Source organism: Salvelinus alpinus, chromosome 10 (assembly GCF_045679555.1).
Source record: "Salvelinus alpinus chromosome 10, SLU_Salpinus.1, whole genome shotgun sequence".
Lineage (NCBI taxonomy): Eukaryota > Metazoa > Chordata > Actinopteri > Salmoniformes > Salmonidae > Salvelinus > Salvelinus alpinus.
In genome coordinates, this window is record NC_092095.1 from 36,778,725 (window position 1) to 36,794,925 (window position 16,201).

Sequence of the window (16,201 nt, forward strand, 5' to 3'; positions counted from 1 at the left end):
GCCTGCCCAACCTTACCTGGTTGAATGCTCCCGGTCGCCCGACCAGTGCGGGGAGGTGGAATAACCCGCACCGGCCTATGTAGGCGAACCGGGGAAACCATGCGTAAGGCCGGTGCCATGTATGCCGGCCCGAGGAGACGCACTGGAGACCAGATGCGTTGAGCCGGCCTCATGACACCTGGCTCAATACCCAATCTAGCCCTACCAGTGCGGGGAGGTGGAATAACCCGCACTGGGCTATGCACTCGTACAGGAGACACCGTGCGCTCTACTGCGTAACACGGCGCCTGCCCGTACTCCCGCTCTCCACGGTAAGCCTGGGAAGTGGGCGCAGGTCTCCTACCTGCCCTTGGCCCACTACCTCTTAGCCCCCCCCCAAGAAATTTTTGGGTGTTACTTACGGGCTTTTTGGGCTTCCGTGCCAGACGCGTTCCCTCATAGCTCCGGTTCCTCTCTCCGGTAGCCTCTGCTCTCCTCAGTGCCTCCAGCTGTTCCCATGGGAGGCGATCCCTACCAGCCAGGATCTCCTCCCATGTGTAGCAACCCTTTCCGTCCAATATATCGTCCCATGTCCATTGCTCCTTCTTTTCCTGTCCCTTACTCCATTTACTCCGCTGCTTGGCTCTGGAATGGTGGGTGATTCTGTAAAGGCTGTCGCTCTCCTCATCCTCGGACGAGGAGAGGAGAGAAGGATCATCAGACCAAAATGCAGCAGTAGGGAAATAGGCCATAACTTTATTTGAAAACGACGATGATGGCAACACGGAAAAACAAAACACTTTCAAAAATACAAAACAAGAAAACGAAGTAGACGAAACCTGAACATAAACTTACATAATTAAACGTAACACTTACGGACAGGAACAGACTACATCGAAACGACACGAACAACCGAACAGTCCCGTATGGTGCAAGACATAACACAGATACGGAAGACAATCACCCACCACGCTAAGACCAAGCGGCAAGGGAATGCTCAACAGAGCAACAAGGACTCCTGGACTTGGGAGGAGATCCTGGACGGCAAAGGACCCTGGACTCAGCCAGGGGAATATCGCCGTCCCAAGGCGGAGCTGGAGGCAGCGAAGGCAGAGAGGCGCTGGTATGAGGAGGCAGCGCGGCGACGCGGTTGGGAGCCCGTGAGTCAGACCCAAAAATTTCTTGGGGGGGGCACACGAGGAGTGTGGCAAAGCCGGGTAGGATACCTGAGCCAACTCCCCGTGCTTACCGTGGAGGAAGAAGGCGTCATACTGGTAAGACACCGTGTTATGCGGTAAAGCGCACGGTGTCCCCAGTACGCGTGCTTAGCCCAGTGCGGGCTATTCCACCTTGCCGCACTGGGAGGGCTAGGTTGGGCATCGAGCCGAGTGCCATGAAGCCGGCCCAACGTATCTGGTCTCCAGTACGTCTCCTCGGGCCGGCGTACATGGCACCAGCCTTACAGGTGGTGTCCCCGGTTCGCCTGCATAGCCCAGTGCGGGCTATTCCACCTCGCCGCACTGGCAGGGCTACGGGCACCATTCAGCCTGGTAAGGTTGGGCAGGCTCGGTGCTCAAGAGCACGTGTCCTCCTTCACGGTCCGGTATACCCGGTGCCACCTCCATGTACCAGTCCTCCGGTGGCAGCCCCCCATACCAGGCTGTCTCTCCGGGTTCTCTCTCCAGCTGTTTCCTCCTCTCCAGTGCAGCCAGTGCCTAGACCACGCACCAGGCTGTCTCTCCTTCTCCTCCCTACAGAGCCGTCCTGCCATGACCAGCCAGAGCTGTCCTGCCATGACCAGCCAGAGCCGTCCTGCCATGACCAGCCAGAGCCGTCCTGCTATGACCTGCCAGAGCCGTCCTGCTATGACCTGCCAGAGCCGTCCTGCTATGACCTGCCAGAGCCGTCCTGCTATGACCTGCCAGAGCCGTCCAGCCAGGACCTGCCGGAGCCGTCCAGCCAGGACCTGCCGGAGCCGTCCAGCCAGGACCTGCCGGAGCCGTCCAGCCAGGACCTGCCGGAGCCGTCCAGCCAGGGCCTGCCGGAGCCGTCCAGCCAGGGCCTGCCGGAGCCGTCCAGCCAGGGCCTGCCGGAGCCGTCCAGCCAGGGCCTGCCGGAGCCGTCCAGCCAGGGCCTGCCGGAGCCGTCCAGCCAGGACCTGCCGGAGCCGTCCAGCCAGGACCTGCCGGAGCCGTCCAGCCAGGACCTGCCGGAGCCGTCCAGCCAGGACCTGCCAGAGCCGTCCAGCCAGGACCTGCCAGAGTCCCTCAGCCAGGACCTGCCAGAGTCCCTCAGCCAGGACCTGCCAGAGTCCCTCAGCCAGGACCTGCCAGAGTCCCTCAGCCAGGACCTGCCAGTCCCTCAGCCAGGATCTGCCAGAGTCCCTCAGCCAGGATCTGCCAGAGTCCCTCAGCCAGGATCTGCCAGAGTATCTCAGCCGGGACCTGCCCCTTGTCCCGGTGCTGCTCCTTATCCCGGTGCTGCCCCTTGTCCCGGTGCTGCCCCTTGTCCCGGTGCTACCCCTTGTCCCGGTGCTGCCCCTTGTCCCGGTGCTGCCCCTTCTCCCGGTGCTGGCCGTTCATTTAGGGGAAGTTAGTTTTAGGGTGGTCATTGGAAGGGGAAGACAGAAGCGGGGAGTGACTATGGTGGTGTGGGGGCAGCGTCCAGAGCCTGAGCCACCACCGTGGTCAACTGCCCACCCAGACCCTCCCCTGGACTTTGTGCTGGTGCGCCCGGCGTTCGCACCTTGAGGGGGGGTTTCTGTAACGGTCCTGACCTGTTTTATGTTGTTTTTGTATGTGTTTAGGTCAGGGCATGTGTTTTGGGTGGGCAGTCTATGTTATCTGTTTCTATGTTGGTTGTGGTTGCCTGGTATGGCTCTTAATTAGAGGCAGGTGTTTTGCGTTCTCCTCTAATTAAGAGTCATATTTAGGTAGGGTGTTCTCACTGTTTGTTTGTGGGTGATTGTCTTCCGTATCTGTGTTATGTCTTGCACCATACGGGACTGTTCGGTTGTTCGTGTCGTTTCGATGTAGTCTGTTCCTGTCCGTAAGTGTTACGTTTAATTATGTAAGTTTATGTTCAGGTTTCGTCTACTTCGTTTTCTTGTTTTGTATTTTTGAAAGTGTTTTGTTTTTCCGTGTTGCCATCATCGTCGTTTTCTAATAAAGTTATGGCCTATTTCCCTACTGCTGCATTTTGGTCTGATGATCCTTCTCTCCTCTCCTCGTCCGAGGATGAGGAGAGCGACAGCCTTTACAGAAAGGATATCTCAGTTTCAAGTTCTCAGCTTGGAGAGAAGAAGCCTCGTGAGGTATTGGTGGGTCACATGCATGAACCAAATGTTAATGATACATTAATTATGATTAATGAATAACCTAATCATGCAAATATAACTTGTCTGTGTAAGCAGTATATAAGAGAACTAACGGGACTGCCGCATGGGAGCGTTCATATCAGACCGGTACTTTATACATCTAAGTTTGACTGTGAACTCTCCAGCTTGTTTTTTTATGGAATATCTACAGTTGAAGTCTGAAGTTTACATATATTTTGGTTGGAGTCATTAAAACCTGTTTTCAACCACTCCACAAATTTCTTGTTAACAAACTATAGTTTTGCCAAGTCAGTTAGGACATCTACTTTATGCATGACAAAAGTAATTTTTCCAACAATTATTTACAGACAGACTATTTCACTTAAAATTCACTGTATCACAATTCCAGTGGGTCAGAAGTTTACAGACCATGCCTTTAAACAGCTTGGAAAACTCCAGAAAATGATGTCATGGCTTTAGAAGCTTCTGATAGGCTAATTGACATCTGAGTCAATTGGAGGTGTAACTGTGGATGTATTTCAAGGCCTTCCTTCAAACTCAGTGCTTCTTTGCTTGACATCATGGGAAAATCAAAAGAAATCAGTCAAGACCTCAGAAAAAAATTATAGACCTCCACAAGTCTGGTTCATCCTTGGGAGCAATTTCCAAATGCCTGAAGGTACCACGTTCATCTGTACAAACAATAGTATGCATGTATAAACACCATGGGACCACACAGCCGTCATACCGCTCAGGAACGAGACGCGTTCTGTCTCCTAGAGATGAACATACTTTGGTGTGAAAAGTGCAAATCAATCCAAGAAGAACAGCAAAGGACCTTGTGAAGATGCTGGAGGAAACAGGTTCAAAAGTATCTATAGCCACAGTAAAACGAGCCCTATATCGACATAACCTGAAAGGCCGCTCAGCAAGGAAGAAAGGCCGCTCAGCAAGAATAAGTTTTGTTATACTCACAGAGAATATTTTGACAGTTTTGGAAACTTTGGAGTGTTTTCTATCCTAATCTGTAAATTATATGCATATTCTACGATCTGGGCCAGAGAAAATGTCAGTTTACCTTGGGAACGATATTTTAAGAAAAGAAAAAAATTCTGACCCCTAGCGCTAAGAGGTTATTAACTTGCTTGGTAGAGACTTAGTATGGACAGAGCACACCACCTATTGGGGACTTATAGACAGTGCCAGCCCAGTTATTGTGAAAGTTGATCCCAGAAAGAGACTCTAGTCTTGAGATCTACTTTAAAAAAGGAAGCTCCCTCCAAAGTTTCTCTTCCCTTCTGAATTGGCCGATGCATTTTATAAATTCAGCGCATTACATGTTAATCTTAAAATAATAGACATTTAATAAGTGTGACGCAGAAAGTGAATATCCAACAGAAATTGGTAATAAATTCATAGAGTAAAACTGTTAGGGTAGACTAAAATTAAAACAATGCCTTCCAATATGGAGAAAGTTATCATGTTTGTTTTGTATTTAAACCTTGCAATAGGGGGGAAAGCAGACCATTGTTTGAGAGTGGTCCGACTATATTAGCAGTAGAGATTGAGAAGTTCTTCCAATGGGGAGGAAGGGAGTCCTAGTTGAAGGAAACAGATATGGAGACTAGTGAAAGTAACAAAGTGAATGGTAAAGTTAGTGGCTTTCAGATAGCACTCTAGTAATGCAATGTCTTAGTAATTTGTAAATGTAAAATTAAATGTTTCAATAAAAGGTCACATGACAAACAGAGGGATTGAGCATTGGGACTGATATTAAATTAGAGGCTGCCATCTGTTATTTGGGTTAAAGATAAGCTTCCTGTGGAAAATAAGTAGTACTCACTGAACTCAAACAGGCTGTAAGGGACACAGTGGGACATTTGGCACAGAGGTTTAAATAATTGAATAAGATAAATTTTTGACAATTTCAAATTATTATTACTGAATTCTATAGTTTGGGTAGCACCAGTGATTTAAGTAAGAAGGTAATGTCATCTAAAACAATAATTTGTTTTGATTACATGGAACTGTGTCCAGAACTGACGTGGATCCAAGTAAATGTTTTAGTACCGAATATTGAGCTGATAAGCTAGCACCAACATTTTGAAGGTCCTAGCAGATTTGTTAAACAACAGGTTTCATATTTTGACTAGTTTATGTTCCAGGGACAGTTAGTACAGAACTGTATGTCAATGCAACAGGTACAAAATTATAAGATTACAAGAGAGGGGCTCTGGGATTGTTTACTTTAGAAGGTGCCTATTCAGCTTGTCGGGACACTGTATCATCTGATGTGTCTGAAGTATAATTCTGTATACGCATGGTTTAATCAAGACTCCCTGCCCAAGATGCAGTAAACTCAATTAAGATTAAGAATTTTTAGGACTGATTATTTTTCTTTTTTTCTTCCAAGACTTATGGAATGTCCACTAACAAGTATTCTGATGAGTTTAACAATGATTCTGTATCTCTCCCTTTGAAATGCTTTCTGAGGCAGGTGCCTTGGGAGAACAGTTAGTATAAAGGTACTCAGGACCGGTTGTTAACTTCTCTGGGGCAGGTGGGACGCAAACGTCCCACCGGCCAATAGCCAGGGAAAATACAGCGCTCCATATTCAAATAACATGATATAAAAATCAAACTTTCCTTAAATCACACATGTAAGATACCAAATTAAAGCTACACTCGTTGTGAATCCAGCCAACATGTCAGATTTCAAAAAAGCTTTTCGGCGAAAGCATAAGATGCTATTATCTGATGATAGCACATCAGTAAACAAACAGAGTAGCATATTTCAACACTGCAAGCACGACACAAAACGCAGAAATAAAATATAAATCATGCCTTACCTTTGACGAAATTCTTTTGTTGGCACTCCAATATGTCCCATAAACATCACAAATGGTCCTTTTGTTCGATTAATTCCGTCGATATATATCCAAAATGTCAATTTATTTGGACCGTTTCATCCAGAAAAACACAGGTTCCAACTTTCGCCAAGTCACTACAAAATATATCAAAAGTTACATGTAAATTTACCAAAACATTTCAAACTACTTTTGTAATACAACGTTATGTATTTTTAAACGTTAATAATCGATCAATTTGAAGACGGGATGATCTGTGTTCAATACAAAAGAAACCAAACTGACGCAACTTTTTTCATAACGTGACTCTCTCCAAAAATTTACTTCATGTGACCCTCATTTACGATAGCCCTACTTCTTCACTACACAAAGGAATAACCTCAACCGATTTCCAAGGACTGGTGACATCCAGTGGAAGCAGTAGGAACTGCAAGCAAGTCCATTAGAAATATGGTGTCCCTAAAAAACTAATTGAAAAGACAGTGACATCAAAAAAATACAAATTCTGAATGGTTTGTCCTCAGGGTTTTGCCTGCTACATAGGTTCTGTTATTCTCACAGACATGATTCAAACAGTTTTAGAAACTTCAGAGTGTTTTCTATCCAAATCTACTAATAATATGCATATCTTATATTCTGGGGATGAGTAGCAAGCAGTTGAATTTTGGCATGCTATTTTTCCCGAAAGTGAAAAAGCTGCCCCCTGCCCTCAAGAAGTTTAAGAGAGCTCTCAAATTATGTAAGGCCTGGCCATTTTGTTTGTTTTTATCCTACGTTTTAACACACAACATTTTCTGAAGTATCTAATGTCCGAGTTTTGGTTGCACAAATGTACATTGATAAGAAATATACTGAAAAACCCAACATAAACCTGATTTACAAAATGTTTGAAATATATTTAAATAATGTCTGAGGTACAGGGAAAGAAACACCCACTTAATGGGGTTGAATGACCTCTGACCTCTGTTCTGACTTTCTGGTGAAGTCTGATCACCCTTACTAGATAGACAAGAGACATTGGGTGAGATTTAAATGGACTATGTTATCACTAATAATTAGGAAGAAGTTTATAATTTATAAATAGTCCTATGTGTGATTCGTAACACGAGAACGACAGAGAGAAAACGCTGCCCCTGAATGAGGGACACCTGTCTCTAGTCCTTGAATTACCTTTTGGGATACAATCAAGTTAAGGTGGAGTCATTAAGGGTTGTGATTCTAATTTTATTTGTTATTTTGATTTAACAAGCAGTGTTGTTGTTTTTTTGGACTCATAAATCACAATGTGAGTCTAAAGGGGGAATTACCAGTCCCCCGGGGCCCTTTGGTAAATATGCAAATTGATTTTGTTCACATGCCTGCCTGTAAAAGGAAGTGTATTGCTGTTGTTAGTTTTGTTTATGTCTTGCTTCAATATAAATCTCACCAGATTGGGTCTGGTGGATGGTTGGGATTTCTCCCTAAAGATTAGTCCTCTAACTCCCTGACCCTGTAACTCTGCGTAGAGGTCCTCAAGATGATAACGGAGTATAAGGCAATTTGAAAAAAATATTGTTTCAACTATGACATTTGTCTTAGACATTTGTATTACGAATACTGGTAGTAGTAATAATTTGTCATACAGTTGTCTGGATTTCCTGAATCAGTAATTCCCAAAACTAAACTGTTGTTCTGTCCTCTCTCGAGGTTATGGTGACCCCAGATGGTATCTAGATGAATGGAGGCGATAATTCAACCGAGAACATTGTGAGCTTCACCCCCTCTAACCAGCTGAAGTAATGGCGACAATGGTGTTCACCACCAAAAACCTGTACACAGAATCCAGTCAACTGCCTTTTCTTTCAGGAGTGCCAACATTTTTTTATTTATTTTACCTTTACTTAACTAGGCAAGTCAGTTAAGAACAAACTCTTATTTTCAATGACGGCCTAGGAACAATGAGGTTAACTGCCTTGTTCAGGGGTCGAACAACAGATTTGTACCTTGTCAGCTCGGGGATTCGAACTTGCAACCTTTCGGTTACTAGTCCAACGCTCTAACCACTAGGCTACGCTGCCGCCCACATGGATTAAGCATGGAGACAGATCCCGTCCAAACTTCTCTCATGCAGCTGGTGTACTGGTAGGAAAATGGACTGGACATAATGGACCGTAAACGACATTGGCGGCTCAGGTGAGAGATTCGTCTGCTTTGAAATTGGGACATTATCAAGGGCCATCCACTTTGAACATGTGTGCCATTGGGAGGATGAACTGTAAAGCTATCTGAAGAAGAAAATTAAGAAACGCCAGAAGAAAGAGTGCCTTGGAGGGGGGTGGTCATTCGTACCCATAATTGATTTAGGCTTGTCCAAAATTGTAAATTTGGGGTATCAGGTTGATTGTGGAGGTCTGCACACTGCGAAATTTATAGTAATTTAGACTAAGAATGCATTGAGATACCAATCTGTCATTATCACAAATGGGGGCCATGATGAGAAAAGTCTATGCTAAAAATATAAGATGAATGACTTCTGTGCAAATGTTTTTGTGGCCAGAGGCAAAGTAGAAGGAGTCCTGAGTGAAAGGGACCAATGCTGGCCCGGAGTAGAAGCCAAGGAGTGGATGGTCATCGTGTGTCATAAGTGTAGAGAGGAGTTAGCAGACACAGGTTTAGAACTACTGAATTTATTAACGCACTATATAGTATATAGAAGCGTGACGAAACCCAAAGTGCAAATAATAAAGTACTCAGGAGAGAGGAGAGATTTCTCTCAGGAAAACAAGAAACATTTACAATGACCGACAAAGACAAATGACAGTGACGACCGTCTAGATTGTCATTGTATGCTGTAATGTTAATATTTCCCTTCATTGGAGCTAAGGGGCCTAGCCCCAGACAACAATTCCTCCTCCGCCAAACTTTATAGTTGGCTTAATGCATTAGGGCACCGCTGAGCCGTTGTTTCTTCTAGACTTTTCCATTTCCCAATAACAGCACTTACTGTTGACCGGGGCAGCTCTAGCAGGGCATAAATTTGACGAACTGACTTGTTGGAAAGGTGGCATGCTATGACGTTGAAAGTCACTGAGCTCTTCAGTAAGGCCATTCTACTGCCAATGTTTGTCTATGGAGATTGCATGGCTGTGTGCTTAATTTTACACACCTGTCAGCAACGGGTGTGGCTGAAATTGCCGAATACACTATTTTGAAAAGGTGTCGACATACTTTTGTATAGAGTTGCATTCGGAAAGTATTCAGAACCCTTGACTTTTTCCACACTTTGTTATGTTATAGCCTTATTGTAAAATGGATTAAACCTTTTTTTCCCCGTTCATCAATCTACACACAATACCCCATAATGACAGAGCAAAAACAGTTTTTTATAAAAAAATAAAAATAAAATCACATTTACGTACAATACCGTTGAAAAGTTTGGGGTCACTTAGAAATGTCCTTGTTTTTGAAAGAAAAGCACACTTTGTTGAAGCACCTTTGGCAGCGATTACAGGCTTGAGTGTTCTTGGGTATGACACTACAAGCTTGGCACACCTGTATTTGGCGAGTTTCTCCCATTCCTCTCTAAGATCCTCTCAAGCTCTGCCAGGTTGGATGGGGAGCTTTGCTACACAGCTATTTTCAGGTCTCTCCAGAGATGTTCGATCATCCGGGCTCTGGCTGGGCCACTCAAGGACATTCAGAGACTTGTCCCGAAGCGACTCCTGCGTTGTCTGGCTGTGTGCTTAGGGTCGTTGTTCTGTTGGAAGGTGAATCTTCGCCCCCCAGTCTGAGCTCCTGAGCGCTCTGGAGCAGGTTTCCATCAAGGATATCTCTGTACTTTTCTCCGTTCATCTTTCCCTCGATCCTGACTCTTCTCCCAGTCCCTGACGCTAAAAAACATCCCCACAGTATGATGCTGCCACCACCATGCTTCACCGTAGGGATGGTGCCAGGTTTCCTCCAGACGTGACGCTTGGCATTCAGGCCAAAGAGTTCAATCTTGGTTTCATCAGAACAGAGAATATTGTTTGTCATGGTCTGAGAGTCTTTAGGTGCCTTTTGGCAAACTCCAAGCGGGCTGTCATATGCCTTTTACTGAGGAGCGGCTTCCATCTGGCCAATCTACCATAAAGGCCATATTGGTGGAGTGCTGCAGAGATTGTTGTCCTTCTGGAAATGTCTCCCATCTCCACAGAGAAACTCTGACCTCTGTCAGATTGACAATTGGGTTCTTGGTCACCTCCCTGACCAAACCTCTTCCATTTATGAATGATAGAGGCCACCGTGTTCTTGGGGACCTTCAATGATGCCACATTTTTTTGATACCCTTCCCCAGATCTGTGCCACGACACAATCCTGTCTCGGAGCTCTAAGGACAATTTCTTTCAAGCTCATGGCTTGGTTTTTGCTCTGACATGAACTGTCAACTGTGGGACCTTATAAATACAGGTGTGTGTCTTTCCAAATCATGTCCAATCAACTGAATTTACCACAGGTGGACTCCAAGTTGTAGAAACATCTCAAGGACGATCAATGAAAACAGCATCCACCTGAGCTCAATTTCAAGTCTCATAGCAAAGGGTCTGAATACTTATGTAAATAAGGTATTTCTGTTTTTAAGTGCAAATACTTCTAAAAACCAGTTTTTCACTTCTCATCATGGGGTACAGTGTGTAGATTTGTCATGACTTCCGCCGAAGTTGGCTCCTCTCCTTGTTCGGGCGGCGTTCGGCGATCGACGTCCCCGGCTTTCTAGCCATCGCCGCTCCATTTTTCATATGTCCATTTGTCTTGTCTTGTTCCATACACACCTGGTTTTCATTTCCCCAATCAAAATACTTGTATTTAACCCTCTGTTTCCCATCATGTATTTGTGTGTAATTGTTTCATGTTATGTGGTGTTTGATTTATGCGCTTGACTTTTATTTATGTTCCGTGTTTTGAGCGAGTTTGATTATTGTAGTGCTCTCGTTTTGGAACGGAAAATAAATGTGCGCCTGTTAACTATACTCTGCTCTCCTGCACCTGACTTCGCCTCCAGTACACGCCATAACAAGATTGATGAGGATAATGTTTTATTTAATCAATTTTAGAATAAGGCTGTAACGTAACAAAATGTGGGAAAAGTCATGGGGTCTGAATACTTTCCGAATGCACTGTATATAGTGTATCTAGAGCAGTGTATCTAGTGTATCTAGAGCCCAAGAAGGGTCATGGTCATTGGCAACAGATAAAATTACATCAAATCACGTTATATCTACAGTACAGTAGCTTTGATTGGCTATGTCAACATCATACTTTCAAAATCTTAGCTAGCAAGCTAGCATTCATCATCATGAATCAAGTCAATCTACTGGCAAATGCTTTTTAATCCTTGTCATATGAAGATAAATAATGAAGATAAATTATAGATAAAACGTATTGGTGCTCATCAGCCATTGGTCATAAACATGACACAACAAATTGGAAATTGCAAATTCAACAATGAGTGGTTTGGAAGGAATCAGTGGCTAACTGCAACCATTGCAAAGCAATCACTAGCCTGCTATTGGGTGGAGTAGGTGTGTGGTCCCAAGTCTGGGTTTAAGGGTGTCTTTTCCAAGCTTAAAAGGATAAACATTCAACATTGGACATGCTGTCAATCCAGCATGACTTCTGCCGTACTCAGAACATCTGGAAACTCGGAACTGGGAAATATGACTTCAGTTAGTTCAAGACAACTGGGAACTCAGGAAAAGAAATTAGCTCCGACTGGGAAAATACGTTTTCAATGGTCATCCAACTCGGAATTGCAAGTTGGGAACTCGGTCTCTTTCTAGAGCTCCGACCTGAAGATTACTGACGTCATCATAACTCTACCTTTTTTTTTTTTTTACAGAGTTTCCAGTTGTCTTGAAAGCACCATAAATTCAGACTTTGATGACAAAGTTTGATGACAACATTTTCCCACACAGGATCGCTGCGCCACCTTCCTGTTCAAGTGAGCATAGCGCAACAAGGTGAGTCCAAAAATGTATTGTATGCTGCTGCAAAAATTATGCAATATGCCAGGAGATATGTATACTGTAGCTAAGAAGGTAATACTAAGTGTATGTTGTTTAGTAAGCTGTTAGTAGCCCATGTGCCTCACCCTAATAATTTTGTCCCTTTTCCTCTCTTATTTTCACCTACTGTTCTGACTTGGTGGTGTACATGTAGTCTATAGCCTGTTTTAGAGAAATGTATTCATTGAATATTATGCTTATATGCCCCCTATATTTATCCCACGGTTCTGACTTGGTGTACAGGGAGAATACTGTGATAACGGCCCATGTTCTGAATTCTATCGCTTTACATTTCTAAAGCGCTCAACAAATAGTTATATTGACTATGTTCGTCTTAGCTCACTCATTAATGTCTCAATCGAAATTACAGATTGCCTCTTATCCGCTCTTCTTCCCCTTATGCTATAGTTTGTACTTCTCAATTGTCAGCAGAAACCAAATTTGTTTAAGCAAGTCAGCCATATCAGCTATGTTTTTTAAAGGCAGTAAATGAGTCTGAATGAACTGTTTTGCTGCCAGACAAGGCTCAGTTGAAAGCCAGGTGAAGCAGTGGTAAGGTGTTGGTACTGCTGTTGGGTCTCTGCTGTTGGGACTCTGCTGTTGGGACAGCTTTATATAAGGGCACAAGGCAAGACCTAAATGCAGACACAGGAGGCAGATGGTAGAGCTCCGATATTTATTATAACAAAGGGAGTAGGCAAAGGCAGGTCAGGGACAAGCGAGAGTTCATAAACCAGGTCAGAGTCCAAACAGTAACAGACGATAGGCAGTCTCGAGATCAGGCCAGGCAGGGGTCAGAAACCAGATCCAAGTCCAAAAACAGTACAAGGGGATAGGCAGGCTGGTAGCCAGAACAGGCAGAGTGGTCAGGCAGGCAGGTGGGTTCAGAGTCAGGACAAGCAATGGTCAAAACCAGGAGGACTAGAAACAAACAGAGACTGGGGGAAAATAGGAGCAATAAAATCCACTGGTTGACTTGGCAAACAAGACGAACTGGCACAGAGAGACAGGAAACACCGGGATAAATACACCGGGGATAATAAGCGACACCTGGAGGGGGTGCAGACAATCACAAGGACAGGTGAACCAGATCAGGGTGTGACACTTTATGTAGATCCTAACAGTTTGTGAGCACCGTTTGTCACCGTTATAGCCCAATTAATGTATTGTTTAGTGTTGTGTTGTGTAGTGACTTTGCTGGCATGCAAAAAAAAATTATAATAATGTTTGCCTCACCAACATTTACATGCTAAAATCCCCACTGATTTATTGACAAAATGCATCCTAGGATGCAAAACGTATTATCATGATGATGTGGCAAGTGACACTGCTTCCTGAAAATCCTATATGTAGAAAACTTGACTGCTGACAAGTAATTTTTGGGGGGTTAAAATAAAAAATATTTTTCCTTGAACTGTTCTGCAAAAATCTGATGAAATTAAAGAACATTTTGGTAACCACAGCCTTCTTCTGTGGATCCACTCCACATGTTTTGAATACAAATTAGCCAGGCATTAATTATGGTGATTTAAATGTATTTTTTACATTTTACCCCGTTTATCTCCCCAATTTCGTGATATCCAATTGCGATCTTGTCTCATCGCTGTAACTCCCCAACGGGCTTGGGAGGGGTGAAGGTCGAGTCATGCATCCTCCAAAACATGACCCGCTAAACCGCACTTCTTAATAACACCCGCCAGTTTAAACACCTGCCCGCTTAAACCGGAAGCCAGCTGCACCAATGTGTTGGAGGAAACACCTCCATTCAACTGATGACAGAAGTCAGCCTGAGGAGTCACTAGAGTGCGATGAGCCAAGTAGGAGCCAAATCAAACCAAACAATTAAAATAAATAGTACAAAAATAGTGCATATGGTGTCAAAATAAGTCAGCTTCAACATTAACACATGAGTTGGCACTCATACGCATGGTGGGAAAAAAAGCTGTTAGAAACACAACCGTGAGCTCATTCTTTTCTGGGAAAAAAAGGAGCTGGATGTAAAACGAGCTGAATTACCATGGCAACCTATTTTAACTGTGCTAGCTTCCAATTTCGTTACACCCATTCCTTGTCTTTCTGGATCCGTACATATGGTGTCAAAATAAGTCGGCTTCTGGCTCTGGAGCGTCCGTGCGCCAAACGATGTGAGGTTAAGTCATTCATCTATCGCCAAATCACGCAGCTAGCTTTCGCTAGAGCAGATCTTCTATTAGTTTGTGGCTGTGGTACCCCATCTGTTTAGGTAACATCCAGAAAGCGTAACATTAACTTCTTAGCTTTGTATGTCCATATTTCTTTAGTTTTGCAGTCTTAGGTTTCCACAACAATCCTCTTCAATCGTGATGGATTACTACTTATTATCAGTTAATACTACACAGACTACTTTATCTTTTTTGCCTTGCAATGCAATCAGAAATGTAGGTTGAGTAATAGGGCTACAGGTGATCATGGCCTGCTATGCCATGGCTGAGATATGAGTCTATGGCTACATGAGCCCAATGATCACTTGTAGACAAGCCTATGTGTGAGATCAACGCCTGTCTGAGCAGGTGGTTTTGTGCTTCAGACACAGCTAACGGTGAGAACAGGTGGCTGACTGTCGCCCTGTAATGCTTATAGATCTCAGTCAAAACATTCAGGGGAATATATGAGCTGCCAGGCCTGTGAGATGTGACATAAAATGACTGCAGACCATGGTTGGAGTAGCCTCTTGTGACAGACGAAAACATTAAAATGTCTGTCAGTCTATGATCATTACTCCAGTCCAGTGAGCTGGATTTGCATCAATGTTATAGTTGGACAAATCATGATTTTGCATAGATGCCCCTACAGCTAACACCTTTGGAATTTTCAGAAGGGGAGAGGTATTTTGGCAGAGGTAATCAAGGGGACTTCTAGCCGCCAAAGAGGTTATTAGCTGCCACTCTTTAGCATTAGTCCAAACATCACATTCCATGTCCAGTACCAAATCAAGTAGCTGCAGCGCTCACATAAGATTTGGTACTGGGCTGCCAAGCTTACGGTTAGGTCCAATTCCATTTCAGTAAATTCATTGGTATTGACATTTTAGGTTACTTTCTGAATTGACTGAATTAAAAGAGAACACAAATTAACTCCCCTTCCCCTTACACCCGACTGCTACCTGCGCTGGTTTGCAGGGAGCTTCGACTTGATCCTAGTAGAACCACATGTCAACACATCTCCCCAATGCCTCCAAACCGAGGTGAAGAGGGAGTCTGCAAAGCACATTGGACACCAGCTCTCTTAAAAGTCACAGAAAGCTGAATATGAATGTATCAATTACTAATAGGCTATTTTTAAAAGCGATGCCATAAAGCAAATGAAGCAAAAGCTCATTTTAATTGCAGAACAAATTAACTTGCTGACACATTCAAGGGTAAGGTGGCCTGAGCTGAACTGCTTGGGATGCTAAAAATGGCAAGGATGCGCCATACTCATTTCTGTACAGGCATAATCCAATACAGATTCTAGCAAGCTTTTAATATTGCATTGTAAGATTTAGGCACACACTAAACCCATAGAACCTCTCCTCTGTTTAATGAACAATGTTTATTCAAGTCTGTTTAATCTAAAATGCAATCTTGCCCTCCCAACAAAGCAAGGCTCAACTGTTCTTTTCCTCCCCTCTACAGAATTATCTGAGCTTTGTATATTTGGTGCTATATTTGGTTCAGACAATTTAACCCCGGCCATATTGGAAACAGGTTACTGCGGGGTTAATGGATGAATTCTGTGGTGGCCCTGAATCTACAAATATATTTTAAACCGTGTTCTAGCTGTGTGGGAAATGTGGTGCCTCCATAACTAAAGTCACAATCCAAAAACATAGCTGCCCCACTAAATGTCATTCTATGTCTATTGGTTGAGCTTCCAACATTCTAATGTTGATGGCACTATTTTGGCCCCAAAAAATTACAATAATTGCAGCTTTTGCTTTCAAAGTTGGATATATCATTTGAAAAGGTAATTGAATGACCTTTCGGAACTACTTGTCA